Source organism: Artibeus jamaicensis, unplaced genomic scaffold, assembly GCF_021234435.1.
Source record: "Artibeus jamaicensis isolate MK-2021 breed Jamaican fruit bat unplaced genomic scaffold, CSHL_Jam_final contig_685, whole genome shotgun sequence".
Classification (NCBI taxonomy): Eukaryota; Metazoa; Chordata; class Mammalia; order Chiroptera; family Phyllostomidae; genus Artibeus; species Artibeus jamaicensis.
In genome coordinates, this window is record NW_026521924.1 from 32202309 (window position 1) to 32223246 (window position 20938).

Sequence of the window (20938 nt, forward strand, 5' to 3'; positions counted from 1 at the left end):
CATACATCAGAAGTGGATGTTAATATTAAAACCTGCTGAGTTTTGACCTCCAGAGATGATGGTGTTTTCTATCTTAAGTCACCATTTTTATTTTATCCTGCAGAGGGAATATCTCGCCCATTTTTCCTGAGATGCACATGTTATCTATAGTAGATATTTAATATTTATGCTATGCTATCTTGTGTTATTAGTGATTTTTCCAAGTATATATTTATGTTTGAAGCACACACCTTATACTTCATTATGACTCCTAACACAGAAACATGAGAAAAAAAACATACCTGATAATAGTGACAATGACGATGATGGCAATTATAATTGATGTTTTATTTCAAGTTTCCATCACTTTAGAGGCAGGTTCAGGACAAAGTTAAAAGGAAAATAGACCAAAAATATAAGTAAATGTTGAAAACATCGTTGGTTCCTCTTTTCCTTAAGATTTTATGCACTTTTGTTGTAACATAATTATCCCAAATGTGAAGCGTCTGCTTTTAATTTTTCCAATACTGTTCTCCCATCCCCTGGAAAGACAAAACTGAATGTGCATAAGTTTCTCCTTTTAATTACAGTTTATTTCTAAACATGCCTTTTGCCTCCACACCAGGAAACTGACTTTTCCCTCATTCTCACATGCTGATTTGAAATGACTCTGCACAGTTTGTTTCTTTAATAATTCCGCTACCTTCAGCCTATCCCAACCTCAAAGTAAAAGTTGTTTGATTATATTATGCAGATTTGTTTTCTCTCAGGTTTTAATATCGAGTTAGCATTTTAGGGTTTTCTCCACAGCGAAAAAATTAAACATGCTGACTATGTATAAATTATGTTCTTTTAATAGTTAATATAATTTCATCCAAAGCTATTACTAGCCTAATTGGGTTTCCTTGTGCCTTGGCTTAAGGTCCAGAATGTAACAAACTTAAAGGTCTGAACACAGTGAGGTTCATTGTGCTTAAAACCTGCAAAATAGTTAGTTTTAGGTCCGTAACACACACATACCAGGAGAAAAAAGAACCAAAGAAATTCTTCCAAGAAGAAATGAACTCACACCTTCCTTCTTGGGTCCAGGTGCTGCCATTGCTCGGGTTAGAAGAGAGTACTTGTCTCCTTCTGACCTCGCAATACAGTTTCCCGCCAAATTATTTGTTCTCAAGGGCTGTTCAGCCCCCAGTTCTGTGCTCAAAATGGCTCCCCAGTACCTATGAAATTAAGTATAAACTCCTCACTCTGACCCTCAAGATTTCTCCATTTATATCCAATTTACTTGCACAGTATGACCGTCTTCCACTCCACTACATGATCATTAATTAGCTTAATGAAGATGGCTTAATGAACGTGCCCCAAACACTCAACCAACTTCCCACCTCCAAGCCACTGCTGATGCTCGCCCCTTCCCAAGCCATCTCCAAGGTCATTGGCATCCTCCTGAAATTCTGCTTGTCGCCATTCTACTCCGCTGTAGGGGGGCTGGGCTGGGACTCATGGCGGAGTGAGATGGCCCAGGGCACAGTCATGCTGGGACCCCCAGAACCAGAGCCATAGCCAAGGGTCATTGGACCTAAACACACTGCCAGTCGATGGCCTTTACGGTGATTTGTTTGCCTTACAGGTATATTTTCAAACGTGAAGCTTTAATGGATTCAATGGTTTGCCATAACATACCTTTAAAAAAATCCTCACCTGAGGATGCATTTATTAATCTTAGAGATAGAGGAAGGGAGAGAGAGAAGAACATCGATTGGGTGCCTCCTGTACACACCTGACCAGAGATCAAGCCTGGGATCTTTCAGTACATGAGACAACACTCCAACCAACTGAGACACCCAGCCAGGACTAGAGCTTTCTTAATGGAAACAATTCAGTGTCAAGAAAGCTCAGAGGCAGTTAACTTCTCTTGAGTCCACAGGATCACAAAGCTTCAGCTTGCGCATCCGTCCTTCACTCCCCAGTTGCTGCAGCCAAATGCTTGGGCTCAGAGAGCAGAGCCAACAAGAACGTGTGTAGGAACAGACCAGATCCCGGCAGGCATTGAAGACCTGGGCATGCCTTTCTGTCATGTCCCCTTGTGGACCTTCGAATCCCACAGGCAGATAAAAACTCTTTCTTCTTTGTAAAGAAATAGGGAAGGAGAGTATGGACCCAGTAATAAGATTGAATGAACAACCAACACATGAAACAACACGGACGAATCTCAAAAACAATACACCGAGCAAAAGCAGTTACGTGTCAGACAGTACACAAGGCATGAGTCCTTTTCTAAGAAGTCTCCAGGTGGGCCAGACATTTGAGGTAGAAATCAGAACATGTTTCACTGGGGGGTGGAGAGGTTGGCCGGGAAGAATGTGTCAGAAGAGGAAACTCTCTGGGGGAGGTGACGTGGGTCGAGATCCTGTAGAGCAGGAATTGCACAGGTGCAAGTACTTGCCAAAGCTCATTAAACTGAACCCTTAAAATGCACGCATTCCACAACATGATACGACTGTTTTGTATTTCAAATGAGATTTAGAAAATCAGTACAAGCATGGTGTTGCTTTCTTTCTAGCTGAATGAAGTCTCGTGTTGTCGGTGGACTTTGAGAATAAGGGGCCTGGTGTGTAAGGGTGGCCTCTGCAGTCAGAATTTCTGGGTCCGAATGCTGATTTCTACCACTTTCTGACTTGGCAAGTTTGGACAAGTTGCCTAAGCATTCAAAGTCAGAGGCAGCTTTATCCAAAATACAACAATCATTATCATCATCATTAAAACTTGTGGAATTATTGTAAAGATGGAAATAAGATGGTGTATGTCAAAGCCTTGACCTCAGAACCTGAGCCTCCAGTCGCCATTAGCTACAAGGATCCAAACCAGATTTAGGCACCTTGGGGGAAAAAACTTCGCTTGCTTAGTCTTTGTGTTGCTCTCAGCACATGTCCCTCTGCCCCCATGTGCCTTGAACTGGGACGGACCTAGCAGGGGTGTGAATACTAGATATGGGGATTTTTACAACTATATTTCAACAGATGAAACAGCATTGAAATGGCAATGTGGCAATGTTTGGGGGAAGTAGTAAACACCCTATTACATATGTGTGACATTTTCCTGGAAGAGATTAAAACCCACAGGCCCACCAGACATAACACAGAGGGTTCGGAGTGGTTTCGGATGCCCCCTGGCAGCTTCTGAGCCCCCAGAACTGCCTTCTGTTGGGTTCAAGTTTACCCTCCACTGATTTCAGTGTGACTTCAGTGGGGAATTTTGAAATGTACCATGAGATAAATATTTGCGGAATTCAACTTAAATATATTATAGCTCATTCAGGATCACATTCAGAATAAATACCTATCTGTCTTGTTTCCCTCTGTCTGTTCATATTAATGTATTGTCTTGACTACGATGATTCACTGAGTCTTTTAATTCCTTGAATTTCAAATGAGACAAGTAGGAGCAATTCACTTATCCCATGAAAAAAGGTAGAAACAATTCTGTTCACTCAGTTGGTACTTTTTAATTTCATAAAACAAAAGAAGTGTCAACTACAAAATAGTAAATGTGTCACTGTCCTGCTTCTTTGGTGTGGTGGCTCTTGGGCAACACTTGATCATCAACAGATAAGACCCAACATTTGAACATCAACAGATAAGACATTTGATCATCAACAGATTTGGCCTGTGCTGTACAAAGGCCAAATTTCTCCAGTGAAGACTTTCCGAAGAATGGGGTCCTGCAGACCAGCTGACTCTTAGTGCTCTCAGAAGTCACCCCGACTCAGCTTGTCCCCAGATACCTTGCCCACTACACACACAAATTCCCTCCAGCGATCTGCAAAAGAACTTCTAAAACCACTCTGGAAACTTCCTACTCAGTAGGAGACTGCATGAGGCAGTGTTTTACCTCGGGAGTGAGTTGAAGACCTACGCCTATTTGCATAGTCTTCCTTGATCTGAATGGAAACCACAAAGTGTGAAGACCAGAAAAACTGGCAGCCTTCGGGTCCCCTTGGCACCTGTGCTTCTGGACCCCAACACAAGAGCTCCCAATGGGCATCTGTCCGTGTAGGCACCCCGAACTGCTGTGGGCACACTCTCAGGATGCAGAAACACCCATGCATGTCTCAGCTCACCATCTCCAGCACCACCTGCTTCACGGTGGTTGGCTTTCCAAGTCATGCATGTAGGTCCATTATTGTAGAGTGTCTGTTAGGTTCCCAGACCCAGTTCTAACGAATGTGTGTGTGTGTGTGTGTCTGCATGTGTGTGCCTGTGTGTCTGTGTGTGGGCTTCCCCACGCTGACAAGCAATTCTCTGACACCAGAAGCACATCTGACAATTCAACTGAGACACCTGGTGATGGGATCGGGGCCCACAGAGAGCTCAGTCCCACAAAACTCCTTTCCACCTCAGACCACCAGTCACAAGTCCAGGTTGCTGCCAGTGTGTCTGACCTGCGGGATGCCCATCACAGGCTCCCATGACCCTCTCCTTGGCTTCAATTCTAATTTGGTGGAACAGCTCACAGAACCAAGGAAACGGGTTTACTCCCTAGACTACTGATGTATTAGCCCCCTTCTGCAATCATTTATTCTTTCTGCAAGTGTTCATTGACCTGCCTATACTGTCCATGGGGAGGGGTTGGTGTCTAGTAGGGACAGGCCAGGCAAGACACCAAACATCCTACAGTGCCCAGGACAGACCACCGCCCACCCCCAGAGCCACAACAACGAGTTATCCAGCCCACAGTGTCATTAACCCGGAGGATGAGCAACACTGGGACTTTGCTGAGTTTACAGGACAGGTTATAAGCCTGCTTTTGTGTCTGCTTTACTAAAAATACATCTATTCAGGCTGAAATTGCTTGGTTTCAATATGCCACTGTGTATCAGGGCTGTGGTGAAAACTTACAGCTTTTTTCCTACTTCTAACTATGGAAGATTGGCGTCTTTTTAAAAATTGACCAAACTGCCTCAGGTCAACTTGCGTAACCTACTACAAATGATCCTTTGCTCATCTGGATTCTGCCATGTTCTATTTGACACTGTGGGCGCTTCCAGTGGCAAAAGGTAGAAAAGGAAAAATGTCAGGAGGGAGGTGCTATCCTGCTCCATAGGGAGATCCGGGCAGTGCCCCCAGGACTCCACTGTTAGCACCTGAAATTATATTGTCCTATTTTACAGAGCACAAAATTAAACATAAAAATAATTTGAAGTACTGTTTTTACAGAGCACGAAATTAAACATAAAAATAATTTGAAGTACTGTATTTAACTTTAATCTGATTATTTTAAAAGTAACCTACCAATTGATTACATTAAACAGATATTTCATCAACTGGGGTTCCTACTAATTACACTGTTGCTCTTATTAAAAATTACTCACTGCAGCATCTGCTCCAGTTTCTGTGGAACAATGAAAAGCTCTGTGTGCATGTTTTTATTTTTAGAATGAACTGTGCGGCAAAGAGAACACATGAACATGTCCCATTAAAATAAGTATTTCATCACGAAAAGGCAAATCATGGATTCTGTCAATCTAGATTTAAGCACATCAAGTGGTTTAAACTCAATACCTGACTCAGGGTGTATGTAAAAACTACCCATCAAAGTCAAGGAGCTTATTTAATTATTTACAAGCCTGCTTCTTTATAGCAGCTGATTTAGGCACTTGTTTTTCCTTCTTTATTCTGTGGGAAAGTGTGAATATTAGGCAATGGAGCCAATATTTATTAAAATGTGAGAACAGTAGAACAGGAAGTACTTTGAACTTGAGCACTGGGCAGGGAAGTTGGGGCCCTGAGATGGGACATTCCTGGGACTGAGCAAGACAGCAAATTGATGGCAGAGTTACAGGTATTATCCAATGTAGGCAGAATTTCAAGATGGCTCCCAACAAATCATACTCTTGTTTACTCCTCTATCCTGGGAACATGGTATGGAATCCTTCCATCAATTACATTATGTTATATGGCAAAAGTGAAAATTCTGTAGATGTGATTAAAACCAGTCAGTTGATTTGAAGTTAATTAAAGGGAGACCATCCCAGGTAGGTTTGACCTGATAAGGCAAACTCTTTATCAAAGAGGGTCTGGAGGTCAGAGTCTGAAAGCACCAAAGTAGAGACACTCTCTTGTTGACCTTGAAGAAGAAAATGCTAAATGTAGTGGGGAAGAATACATGGCAGGGCCAGGGGCCAGTCTCTAGGAGCTGCGAGATTTAGTCTTACAGGCACAAGGAACGAAATTCTTCCACCCAACAGTGGCCACGGGAGAGGACCCTGAGCCTCAGATGAGAATACAGCCATATTCAACACATTGATTCAGCCCCATGGGACCCCAAGCAGAGAGCCCAGCCTTGGTGTACCCAGACTCCTGACTCATGGAGACCACAAAATGGGTTTTTTTCTAAGTGTTATTGTGGTAAGTTACGCATCATAGGAAATAATACAATAATCTTGTTCTGTGATTTTCCTGTACCCAGAGGTGCCTCTCACCCCTCTCTGGGCCACACAGACCACTCCTAGATTCTCTGGTTGGGATGGGGACACAGACGAACAGCCAGAGGACTTCATGGAGCTGCTTCCCTCATCCCTCCATACACCATGCCCTGCTGTGGGACACTGTCGTCCAGGCCCTACTTCTGGCCTCCACTGAGGAGTGAGGTAGACACCTGGAGAGTCGCAGGCCTTGTGCTGACTTGGCTCTTTTTGTCACGAAGCATCAATAAGGATAATAAGTACAAAAAAATTAAAACCAGATACATTTAAATTCATGAATGTATACCGAGTCTAAAGATAAAAATCAAACCAAAAAAATTCTCACTTTAGCCCTGGCCGAGTAGCTCGGTTTCATCCAGTGTGCCACTGGGTAGTTCAGTTGGTTAGAGAGTCATGCCGGTATGCCAAGGTTGCAGGTTCAGTTCCTAGTCAGGACACATACAAGAATCAAACAATGGATGCATAACCAAGTGAAACAGCAAAGTGTTTTTTTCTCTCTTGCTTCTCATTCTCCTCTCTTTTCTCCTTTCTCTCTCTCTCTAAAATCAAAAATTGTTTTAATGTTTTTTAAAATCCACACTTTTTCACCTTTGCGGTGTTTTAAGTGACCCATTCATTGTGTTAACAGTGTAAAGCAAGGAGAAAGAAGGAAGCGCTTCCCCTGCCTCTTCCGTGTGGGCTGGACCGCAGGGGAGCCACACCTCCGATGAGTACATTTCTGTTTCCACGATATTTCACCTGCTGAATGAAGAAAGAATGACAGCGTTCACACATCACTGTTCTAAAAACTTCAGCAAATTAATTAAGTAGACAATAATCATCAATGGCTATTGATGTCACGGAAAGAGGAAGAACACAGATAACGTGCCTTCTGACGGTGAGAACACGACCTAGAAAATCGATCTGCCTTGAAGTGACCAGCCTCCAGAGATCTAACTAGGAACTTGCAGGAAATACTCGGTGTGGAGGAACAAGGGAAAGCCACCGTGGAGATGCACCGATCCAAACTCAGACAGTGGGAAGGTGAGCACATACATGACACCAATTCCTTCAAAATCAATTTCAAGGCATAAAAATAGAGAAGGTAGAAGGATGCACAGTTAACAGAGGCCTGAGAAACATATCAGTAATTGCAATGTGTAAATTTATTTTAACCATGATTTGAAGAAACTGTAGACATATAAACACATACACACATTATATGTTTATGATACAATTGGAATAATTTGAACGCTGGTTATTTTATGCTGTTAAGAAATACAGATTATTGCTATGTTTCTCTCTACTTCCTTTTTCCTACTGAGTAAACAATTCTATTAAACAATCTCATAGCATCCCATACACCTCCACTAAGGCCTCTATAATGGTAGTAATTCCATTTACATCTGGTTGAGGATTTAATTAACGTGTAACTCCCGATAGGGGCCGGGTGCTTTTGTTTCAGACCTTACTCATAAGCCAGTGCTTAAAATACTGAAGTGCCAAAGGAATAGAATGAATGACTCAAGGACGTCTAACCCGTTGCAGCGAGGTAATTTATGTGTAACATGACACCAAAGAGCACACACCAATAACAGTGAGCAAGTGCAGAGAGGAAATGATCATGCTGGTGGTGAGTTTTCTTCATGGGTCTTTAAGGATGGACATGCCTCACTAGAATCATCACACCAGGGTCCTCACTCCCTCCACGGCAAGAAAGAAATGAAGCCCGAGGATTTGTATTGAAGCAACAAAGCAGAGGGTCTGTGACAGCCAGAGGGGTTCTCAGCAGCCTACGCCCAAGTGCGGTGGTCCCCCACGAGGCTCAAAATGGAACAAGCCCCCAACCCACCTCCAGTTCGTCAGCAGTGGTGAGCTAGATTTAACCAATTTTTCTTATTCTCTGCTCGGAATGAAGCTGAAATGAGTGGAAAGTGGAAAAGAGAGCATCTCAGTTCTCTTGTTGGAAGTATTGCCTTTGAGCAGAAGTGAAAGTTGAACCTCTCCCAACCTCTTTGGTTCTTGCTCCTCAGGTGCACCGCCTCTTCCAAACTCAGAGAATTTTCATGCAGATCTACACCTCTGCTGGTCTTCTGTCTCCTGTGCAGGAAGAATATGGGTTTCTCTCTACATCAGGGGAACTGTGAGCAGTTTCAGGCAGCAAGGTTCTATAATTAGGGACCAAACCAACCCGAATTCTTACTTTGAGGGAGTCACACTTTCATAAATTAACTGGGAAAACAAATTAATAAAGTAAAAATGACTCTAACAGACTGTTTAATTTTTACAGTTGAGAAAGGCACCACCAACCCACAATAAAATCCAGACAACCTTGTTTCTGTGTTTTGAGCTAAGGTGGGTCTAGTATAAAAATTTTAAGAGATAAAAGTCTTCGACATATTTCTATAGGAGGTAGGTTATTAGGGATGGGATGGGGGGTAAGGGGAAAAGACCATACCAATGGAAAGGTTTTCTATTCCCTATTTTTGAGAAATTAAAACCAGAGAAGCAATCATTAATGTGAAAACAAAACAAAATATGCCATTAGGACCGATTTCCTCTAGAGTCTTGTAACCTACCTACCCACTGTCCTGTCCAATAGAACCCACTGCTCCCCGGCTTCTGAAAAATTAGACCTGTTGTGTGGTCTGTTCATTTGAGAGGGCATTCTGTGTTCAAGCCCTGGAAGCTCATACACGTAACCCCCCAAAACAGTCACCTTCTAAATAAGACAGCCATATTTAGTAATGTCAACAACAGAATACAGTGAAAAGCCTCATAATTTGCTAAGTCTGGTGAAGATTCGTAGCACTTTCTGAAAAAATGCCTGAAGATAGTCTCAACCTTGAACCACCTACTCCAAGTGTAGGAATCTATTCTTATTAAACTGTGATCGAGGAAAACAAAGGCACACACATGGGCAAGGATACCCAGCCCGCATGCCAAAGGAGAAGGGGCTGCTTCTGTCAGTGTTGATGCGCCTGTGGGGGTGCCTCGTCCGTCACGCAGCCACGAAAATGACAATGTCTTCCAAGAACGTTTATTGGCATGGGAAAATAGTTCTTACATAATGCTGAATAAAATAAAAGCAGGACTCAAAATACAATGTAATCTCAATAAATATACACATATATAGAAAGAATTATACATATGCGTGTGTGTAAAGAATTTAAAATGTACTTATACATTTATAAAAATTTACCGGGAAATTAACAAAAGTATTATCTGGTGCTGTAGGTATTTTTCTTTTATATTGTTCTCTTATTTTTTCCCAATATTTCCCGTAATAGGCTTTGATTGCTTTTTATAATCAAAGCCAAAAATAAAAATTATCAAAGAAAAACTGGAAAATACTACATAGAATATATAACTCTCTATTAATGAGAAATCTAACTTAATAATAACATTCTAATCATGAGAAAACTAACCTAAAATAGACTATTTCATTTTTAACTATTACAGATAATTGGAATTCTTTTTACATGTGTGTTTTTATCTGCCACCTACTTGCCAAAGAAATTTCAGACATTTAATAGGGATTCCCTGAAGTTGGGTTTATTTCCAGGCACTAACCCTTAATATGAGCTAAACTCTTAGTAAAAAGCTCTCAGGCACCTAATATGTCTACAATGTACTAGTTCCCAGAATCCTGAGCTAAAAGGCAATAGGTGGCCATTTCAATGAACAAATTGTGAAAAAAATTAAGAACTAAAGTAATATAAAAAAATAGGAGTGATCTAATACAAGGCTTGTCAACTAATCAAAAACAACAATGAATTATATTTATCCATCTATTCCTCCATCCACTCATTCACTCACGAGCATTAATTGAGCACCTACTGTGTGCTAGGCTATACACTGTGACTCTAAAAACATAAATATGCAAGTTTTCAAGAGACCGTTGTGCTCACACTGTGCAAGGAACTAAGAAGCATATAAAAGATGAAGAAAACACGCCTGTCTTCACGGGCTAACGTCCGTTTTGTGAGCCAATAACGTATTTTGTAGAAGGGGAAGATCAGCCATGAGTGGTTAAGACACAGCTACAGAGTTCCAGAAGAAAAATGTCTGAATTTACACAAAGTTGAATGGGGAACGGTCACCAAGACACCCTCAGCCAAGTGGGGCATACTGCCCAGTTACCAGATAGTCCTGATTTCAAACAATCAAATTATAAGTTCCCACTATGAAAATAAGTCAACGGAATAACGTCAACCAGAAATAACGTCAACGGCTCAGAGTCACATCACAACAGCCCAAGAGCTACAAGAGATGCCAACGAGCCCCACACCCCATGCAGTTAACAGGCCCGAGAGCAGGCAATCCAAAGGTGGATTATATATGTGATGGACCAAGGCACAATTGTTGTGGAAAAGCTTCTGATTGCACATGGCCACAATCAGACCCTTTGACTTGTTACGTTTCTCAGCCAAACAGCAATCACTCTGAAACCAATCCTCTCGCTACCGGATGAGTAAGAGCAGGCGCCATGGAAAATATAGGAGGAAGAAATCTTCAGAATGAAGAAGGAGGGAGGGAGGGTGACTCAAGAAACGTAAACAAAGAAACACCAAACACTGATTTCCCCCAGATTACTAGTTAGATGCGGTTTCTGGAAGTTCCACATATTTAACCCTAGACTTGTTCTCTGTATTGTTACCCTTGCTTTGCTGATTCCTTGCAGATGCGCTGCTCAGTCATCAGTATGGGCAAGGCGCCCACCACCTCCGTGCCTCAAACAAACCTCTCCTCCACACCCTCGTCTGGGCCAGAAGCTCTGAACTCTGGGCCCCCACCAGCAGCAGCAGCAGAAGCAGCTGCACCTCCAGGGCAGAGTTCCAGAGACTCTTTTAACAAGGCCCCATGGGTCATCCTGATGCTCAGAAAATGAGATTCCTGGAACCTGTGCCAGGCAGATGCGAGCAGAGGGCACCACTGTCTGTACGTTGTTACCTGGCTACAGGGAAACCAAGATGGGAGGGTCATATGCCAACTTTGGCTCACAGATCACTTGCCATGTGCTGCGTGATGGACCAGCCCTTCAGCTCCTGGGGGTAGGTCCCAGAAACTCTCACACCGGTCCAGAGGGGACATGCATAGTAAGTTTCCCTGCCAGAGATTAAGACTCAGTCTATGTGTCCATCACTGGGAGATATAAAAGGTAAAATGTGAGAGAAAGAAAGCAATACAGATGGATCAAATGAATCCCAGTGCCAAAGGAAGAAAGGTTAATTCTGAAAAAAAGAACGATATTGATCCACCTGTGTTGTTATCTATTCCCCACGTATATTAGATTGATAATCTACATCAAGTAAAAATGCATGCATGCTCAATAATACTAGTTTTGCAAGAAGATGTGAAATAAAAGGTTCAAGTTTAACACATTTCAACAGCTGCCTATAGGTTGAGTAAGCAAGTGGGAGGGAACTATGGGGATAAAGTGATGGATGGATGGATGGATGGATGGATGGATGGATGGATGACAAAAGAAGAGCCTAGTGAGGACCAATGGTAATAATATACCATCAGCTGAGGAAGTCAAAGCTTTTTGAATATGCAAATGAGAGCTAGAGAGGAGAGAGAGAGAGAGAGACACCACATCCTTCCCAGGGCACATAGCCAGCCGCTAAACGACAGAGCTAGGATTGGAACATAGCTTTCTGCATCAGAATTTGAACTTGTTAACCCATTACCTGAGTCAGGAGCCAAGCTGCATGTTTCAATGTTGCCTTTGATGAAGGATTTGGATCACGAAAGCTTCTCCAAATGTATATTTGTCATCCATCAATATTCATTGTCTGGTAGGTGTGTTCCAGGTTAATAGATAAGCAAGGCTGCCACTCACAGTCGGATGGGGATGCCATGACTTGGCACTGGAATGTCCCTTTGTCATCTCCTACATCAACTGCGTGAATCACCAGGGCAAAGGGCAATAAAAGATCCAAACAATATTTTCTGCCCACCCAGGCATTCATTAATTTCTTCTCTGACAACTGGAATCCCAGTTGGAGATGGGAGAGCTAATACCTAGAGCTAAGAATATCTCCAGCAAGAAGATTTGAAGACGTTAAACAACAGAATGACCAAGAACAAGAAGTCACACCACTGGCCACTTCCCACGCAGCAAGAACACACGAGCTCAGTGGTACACGACACTTCATTAAAATGTACTCCAAACTTCTTCTCCTGCTGGAGGGGAAATTGGTAATTCTCCTGAAAAGAATTCCTTGTTCTAGATGGCCTTTTAGGGCCGAAAAAATATTTTCTCACCCTGTTTCACTTGAACTTCACCATGGGCAATGCAGGGCTCCTCATGTCTATTTCATATGCGCTGAATGTGTTTAAAAGCAATTATTTGAATTTTACCCTTTGCATGTTCTAACTGAGTGCACAAGCATTTTTTCCCAGCTTTCAGCCAAGACTTCCTACTAAAGGTTGTATGCAAAAGCAAAACAAACAGAAAACAATACAAATATATTTCATCTCCATCTTATTTTTCACTCCCTGTCCTCCTTACACACATCTGCCATATTTTTTTATCCCAAGTAGTTGCTTTATTTTCCCTCTACCTAAATTTTATAAAACGTCAGTGTTTTAAAAAGCAGTGAAATCCTAGGCATGAACCTATTCACCGCCCACCCGAGAGTGCTTATTAACCAACAGCACAGCTTTGCAGCAGGTGGGGCTTTTAAGGGATTAACAGTTCTGGTTACCAGCCATTATCAGGAACACATCACAGAGACGTTCACTTTGGCAGACCAGAGTCATAACCCTCAGAGCATCACCTTGAACCCAGGCTTGTTGGGGGACATGAAGTGGCTGGCTAGTTGGCCTTTTTCTTCCCAAGTCCATCTCCCTGGGAGGCTGCTGGCCATTGAAGTGACTTGCCAGGAGGCAAGTGCATTGCCAAGTTCAGCACTGAGCAGAGGGGATCCATACTGACTCACAGAGCGCTGACCCAGCTGCCCACCAGCACTGGACTTCGGCTTGCTTGTTGACACAAGGGTAGAAAAGGCAGGTCGATGCCTAGGAATCCCTGCAGGACAGCCAAGTAAAGCCCTTAGCCACACACTCTAGATGATTTTATTTTCTTGGCCATTTTCCTTTTAACTATCCTAATAGTTTCCTCTAAAACTGCATTTCTTCAATACTTAAGTTTGGCAACATTTCTAAAATCAAGTTACATTTGACAATCGACACATTCTGTTTAATGTGGCTGTGCCCAGCACTAACCCTAGAGCCCACGGTCCACCCTCCTATCCTTCCTTCAGGCCGTTTTCTCTTCCTGTCTCAGCTCAGACCTCTGCTTCCCAGGCAAGCCTGCCTTGACCTTCCACAGCCAGCACTTCCTGGGCTCCCTCCCCCTGCCCCCGCTGCCCCGTGGGAGCAGGCATTCATGACTGCATTCAGAATGCTCTTTTCTTCACTGAGGGCTTTGGTGATTATTTGATCAACGCCTGTCGCCCCTGGGGGACTGTGAGCCTGGAAGAAAAAGGCCTGGCATATCCTCAGTGCCAGGTGCTTGGTCCAAGTTCAATGGCTACCTATTCAATGAATCAATGAATAAGGCACATTTCTATGAAGACTGACACGTTTCCTACGGAAACCCTCACCTGCCAAGTTAACCACCTTTCCCCCACTTCCTGCGATGGCATCCTTGTTATACACACACCGGCATGCACACAGGAATATCTACACAATCACTTCATTACAGCCACAGTGCACACACTGAGGGTTAGAGAACAAAGTCGTGAAGAGATGACACGCCAGTGGCCAATGCCACTCAAGGGTCACACGGCTTCTTCTCATGCCTGGCCTGCTGTGTGGGTCCCTCTAGTCTCTACCTCACCCAGCAAAGCACCAACTGCTACCACCTCTGCCTTGGAGGCATCTCGGGACCTGTTGAAATTGAATGTCAGGACTACAAATGCCAAGGGTCAACTGTGGTGTCAGAATATTTTAAGCCACAGTATCTATGGGCAACCTAGGTAGTTTATGAGACAAATATATTTATTATTTTGATATGAGTCTCGATGTTGTTCTCCCTTTGAATCTCTAGCACTATTTAGGATGTCATTTCTCCCCTCTGGAAAGATTTTACATGCCAGCGATAGCCCCTGGATGTTACCACAAATAATCAGATCATTTGAACACAGCAGCAAGCCTGTATAAGGTTTTTTTTAACAACTTCGTCAAGATGTGATTGAAGTAAATTGCCCACATTTACCTTGTACAATTTGATCAGTTTCTACAAGTGTATATACATCTCTAAAGTCATCACTACAGTCAAGATAACAAATACTTACATCATTCCCCCAAATTTGTCCATGCCCCATTGTGACCCATCTCTCTCCCCACTGCACCCTGAGGCATCCCTGGCTGGCTTTCTGCCCACAGGGCTTAGTGATATGCTCTATGACTTTCCTATAAATGGAACCACACAGTAGGCATTCTTTTCTTACCTGGTTTCAATAATGAATCAGCTTAATGATTGTAAAGTTTAGTCATGTGGTATGTATCAATAGTTTGTTTTTATTACTGAGTACTATGCATTGTATGAATATCCTCTAACTTTTCCCACTCACCTGCTGATGGACATCTGAGTGGAAAAAAGTTAGAGTGTATTCACAGTTCGGGGCTATTACAAGTACAGCTATTACGAATATTCACATACAAGTTTTGGTGTGATGTTTTTTTCTCTTGAGTAAATACCTCGAGGTAGGACTGCCAGATCTTATGAAAGACATATGTTTAACTTCTTAAAAACCCATCAAACTGTTTCCCAAAGAGAATGAAACATTTCCATTCCCAGCGACTGTGCAAGTCTTCTAGTGGCCTAAAGTTTTCCCCAGCATTTGGCAGTCACTTTATGATCATTACGACCATCGCCAATCTATTAGACCTGCATCGTTACCTCACTGTGGCTTCTGTCTGCACTTCCCTGTTGAGTACTGATGTGGGGTAGCCTCCCCTTTGCTTGCAGACCATGCGTAGGTGTTATGTGAATGGACAACAAGTTTGTGAAGTGTTTCCTCAAATCTTCAGCTTGTTTATTTTTTTTGCATTAGCTATTTACTCTTTATTGTGTTCTAAGGCGCTCTTTATATATTCCAGGACCAAGTCCTTCATCAGACATTCAACTTGCAAATACTTTCTCCCAATTCAAGGCTTGTCTTTGGTTTTCTTGGTGGCGATGTTTCAAAATGTTTTAATTTTGATGAAATATAATTTATTCATTAAAACTACGCTTTTGTGCTATTTGATTTTTGTGATTTTGAAAATGTTTTCCACATTTTAGGAATCATGGAAATATATTAGATTCTTCCCGTTTTTTAGGCAAAGGCCAATGACCTCAATGAACTGTTCCTGTCCTCCAGCGTGCCAGGTACCGGCGGCCGGCCCCAGGCCCTGAGGCCACACCTGCACACAGTCCAGGGCCCGGCCACAGTGAGCATGCTGTCCCCACACTGCTATGACTCAGTCCTCACAGAAGCTCTCAGAGCACATGTCTGGGCCTCTGACTTCCTAAAACCAGGCACCAAATGAAATTTAGCCACATAGCTTTTGTCCTGGCCATTTCCCTTAAGCAAAGAGGAAGCAGCCAGTAGGCACACTGAAGAGCTATATATCTTTCTACTTGCTACTTTCAAAGAGATAGCTTTGGAGCAGTGAGCTACGGGCGTCTGTTCGTGAGGTAGGCACACTTTCCAATAGGTCTCCATGCCTATCATGCTATGCACACTCAGTAAGTTTTTCTAATTGAATGCTATTTGCAAAGTGGCTTAAACTAGTTTAGCCTGTAGATGGTGGAAAGGTTACCAAGGTGAAGGTCATCTCTGAAATACCTGTCCATCTCCTTGAACCAAAGTAGCAAGAGATGGGACCTGCAGTAGTTTACCTGCAAGGACATGGAAGAAATTGCTCTAGGTTGGTACAAAGAAGGTTGCAAAATGCTCTGTGAACACCGGCAGGAATTTTCCCTGGACTTGCTGGCAACCCTTTTTTTGTTCTTTTTGCTAAATCTCTGTGGGATTGTGTATCTTCCAAGATTTGAATATGGGAATTTTTTTTCCAAAGAAAGCAGAAAGACTAGTATTTGAGACCAGTCTTTCTCTTCTGCCGATGACAACAGAAAGGCATTTCTACAAGTTTGTTACGGAAGTGCCTCAAAGCACAGGGACCAGAGGGAATAGCAAGACCACTCTAGGTGTAGATTTTATTATATCGCATGAGGGTTGGTTTAGAGAGCAAAAGTACTCAAAAACAGATTTTTAAATAAGCTCATAAGTTTTCCTTGCAGAAGCTTTTGATGTTCTATGTGTAGATCTTGCTACCTCCAGACGATGAAATCTCTGTCCCTTCCCCTTGAAAGTGGTCATAAGAGACTCCTTTTTGAAAGAGTAGAATATGGAAAGCTAAAGATAGTATCACAGTGGGGAAAGCTGGCAGGTGCCACCTCTACCAGGTGACGAGGGTTGACACCATCAGAGATGTCTCGTGAATGCCATGCACCACCTGACAGGATGTGCCCAAAAGGGCACTTCATCCCTTGCTCTCCTTCCTCCAAACTCATGAGCTCTGTCAAATCATGAAAAGCAAAACCATCAGACAGGCCCACACTGGGGGATATTCCACAGGGTAGGGGTTTGCTTTTCCTCAAGACTCTCACAGTCAGGAAAAATAAAGCCAGACAGAGAAATGGTCACAGACCAGCAGGGACAAAAAAGACGTTACAACTAAATACCACATGGTAGCCTGGATTGGATTCTGGAACAGAAAGAGGGCATTCATGAAAAAAACCAGTGAGACCCAAATAAAGACTGGGTTTTGGAATTCCATTAAAAATGAAGGTATCAGTAGGAAATTGTGCTTCTGCGAACTAAAACCTCATAACTTGTGGGGGGGTATGAGTCACATTCCAGGGCCAATAACTTCCCCACGTGCTTTATTTTCACACCAAGCCACAACGAAAGTATCTTCACACCATCACAGCGAACGTGGTAACTGGGAACCAGAAATGAGAGACTGTGGGCTCCTCCCACTTCGGGACGCCGACTGCACTCCCAGAAATAGTCCTAAAAGGTAATTTGCTCTTTTACGCGGTAATTTTGAAAGTGACGTGAAGAGCTGGGAACCAGAATGCAAAACAAGCCCTGCGTAAATTCAGGGGACAAGCGGGTTCTGGGTAACCGTGGGTACATGGTAGAGATCAGACTCAGCTCTCTCTGAAGGAAGACACTATGGAAATGCATCGGGGGAGATGAGAGGGGAGGGAGGGAGGGAGGCAACCAGGGTTCAACTCACGTGCCATATACTGGACACTCAGCTCAGTGTTTCTCTTAATGTCCAAATCAGTGCTCCCCAAAAAACGGAGCCTGGCGCTCTAGGTTTCATTCACCCATTTCACAGATTTAGCAACTGAGCTTCAGTGAGGTGGAGTCACTGACACTCCCAAAGTGTCGCACAGTGAATCTGAGGTTTGAACTACGATCAGACTCCAAACAAAGACGCATATGCTGTTTATTGAAATAATATTTCCCAATGCCAGTCATTAATGGTTATTAAAATACCCACATACCACCTAACTGACCATTTCCTTAACACCTATCTGAACTACCTGCTTCTCAGTTCAGACCTGTGCTGAAATGAATACACGTGTGTGGGGTGTGTTGTGTGGGGGGGATACTCAGCACTACAAATGCCACCGAGCACAAGAGGACAGGCTTCCTGAGGGAAAATGCAGAGAGCGAGAGCCCTTGGTGACTCGTCAGTGTTGAGATGGGACAGACTCCGACAGATGTGCCCAGCAGGGCAGCTGTGGAGCTGGGATGGGGGAGGGGGTGAAGCTGTGGTTGGTCAGGACGTGTGGGGTGTGAGGCAAGGGTGAAGCGCCTTCGGATGGCCGCTCAGGGTCGGGAAAGGTGGACTGTGCCGACAAAGTGAGAACCCTGTCATTGCAGACACTCCAAGGCCCGTCACCATCTGTCCTGTCCTCACAGGCACCAAAGCAAGCGGAGACCACAAACTACCCCCACGATCAACTCCCAGTGTTAACTTCACTGGGAAGATCACTCCTAACCTGTGCACGCTGGTTTTTCAAGTGTCTGCCGGCCCTTGTTCAATCAGCTCAGTGACCCAGGGTCCCCACCCGCTCAGGCTGCGGGATGCAGAGCACGCCACTCGGAAGTGACACACCCTGCGGCCTGCGCAGTGGTGAGCGGATTCCTCTACAGACACTGGCATCACGTGACTTCGCTCTAGGTCTTGGCAAAGCAGCTTTCTATGCTTGGAACACCATGCCTTTCACCTTCAGCCTGCCCTTCACCCAGCTAACCCCCACTCACCCATCCCATGGGCTCAGCTCAGCTGTCACAACCTCCAGAAAGCCATTCTAGACCGCGCTGACGTGGTCAGCTGTTCTCTCCCAACACCCTCGGTTGTTCTTACAGCAGAACTGAGTGCCCGCTGCCCACCTTTCTCACCTGCCTGCAGGCAGAGACCAGGCTCTGCCCCCTGCTGTTTCCACAGCTGGCACAGAGCACAGTGTGTCGTGAATGCCACGCCTTGATAAAGAAGTGCTACACATCCACATAGGGAGGGAGCAATCTGAACTTCCCAGCTGTCCCCAGAGCAGTGATTGCATTTCAGAACCAGGCCAAGGTTACCAATGACTCTCAATGTCATGGAGACCCACCCTGTACAAAGCCATTGCTTCAGCCTAATTCACTGAGAACCGTTCCACGTGACTCACTCACGTGGTTGACGAGCCTTCGTTTGTGAGTGGAGTCAGGGGCAGAAGCAACGGCTGGACCAGGACAATGTCTTCACCCAGTGATTGTATAGTCAAAATATATGTGTTTGTTGACAGAACATTTGGCCCTCTGCTGAATGTCATTTCAGATATAAGCGAACAGGGGTGGCAATCTGGTCAGGGGGACACAACCAGGTCACACAAACAGAGGAGAAGGTGACAGATTTAAGGTGCTACATATAACTCAGCACAGAATGGCCTCATCCGCGGGAGTCGTAGTGAGCACAGGTTTAAACATTGGCTTCCACTGTTCAAAAGGGACACTGAAGGTCAATGTCATGGCCCTTTTAAGGACCGATGTGTGCAACTGAATCACCTGGGCTAGTGGGGTTCTGTACTCGTCTTGTGCGTCTCAGCACGGGTTAATGGCTCTCTGCTTGTCTTCCTATGTGCGGCAATTCTGGTGAAGGGCTACAGCACGGCAGATTCAGGTAAGTTCATGGCCAATGTTAAAATCATACTGATATAGTATGCAATGCACAGAGTTTGTTTGGGGGGCAGAATTCACTTCAATAGTCTTCTGAGTGACTTTACTCTGAGACATAAGGTTATAAAGAGGTCACTAAGATTCCTCAGTTTTACTTTACTCTGCTTTGTAGGGAAAATTGTGTGCTGTACAGCAAGGTTAGCAAACCACATTCAGCCCTCCACCTGCTTTTTTTAATAAAGTTTTATTGGAACACAGTCACCCACTCCTTTACACGTGGTCTAAGACTGCTTCCATGCTGCCAGGACAGAATGGAGTTGTGCCAGAGACACTGTGTGACCCACGGCATTGAAAATAATTACTCTCTGGCTGGTTACAGAAAAGACCACGCCAGCTACAGAGATGCTCACAAAGCTCACAAAACCTTACACTGGATTCCTTTTGGATACCGAGAATCTATTACCAAGTTGGAGGTTCACAAAAAGAAGGGGTCAATAACGGCGAGGAGAGAAAGCAGATGAGGAAAGATTAACAGGGAAAGAACTGCAGCTAAAGCATTGGTTACAAAGTGTGGATGAACCAAACGAGAAGACCCAGTTCACTTCCTACATTTGCATGCATTTACAAAAGAACGAATCAGTTGTCAGTATAAGAGAAGAACTAGGTCAATGTTGAAGCAGGGAAACAAACTTCCTTCCTGTCTCTGACTTCCTGTGGTTGGAAGGGCTGGCATCCCATGTCTCAGCCCTGGAATCACAAACAAGAGGATTTAGGCACTCGGTCTGGCTATATCAGACAGACCCTCCTTTAACGTGGGTAACGTCCTCAGGTCGCGGGCATTAATGGGCAGTTGGTCATTATTTATAGAATAAAATAAGGCAAAAATTATTTTTATGCAAATAGATCATCTTTAACCTCCCCTGTTATCATTGGGAGAAATTTCAGAGAGTGGCAAACTGGCCAGAATCCAGGGTGTGAGAGAGGTATGCAGAGGAGAAAGACGGGGATAGAATTTAAAATTTTAAATAATATACACGTCCTAATTCAGTCTAGACAAGTCTTCTTTATACCCTAAAATGAAGGACATCTGCCAAAAAATATAATTGCAGCTACAGACAACTAGGGAAAATTGTAGATAAAACATTTTATAGGAAGCATTCTCTAGTATTTTATCAGATTTTGCTGCAAAGTTCACTGGCACTAACAAAAGTTACGTCTCCAACTTTTGCACAGGATTTGTGCTGTCCTATGTAGGACA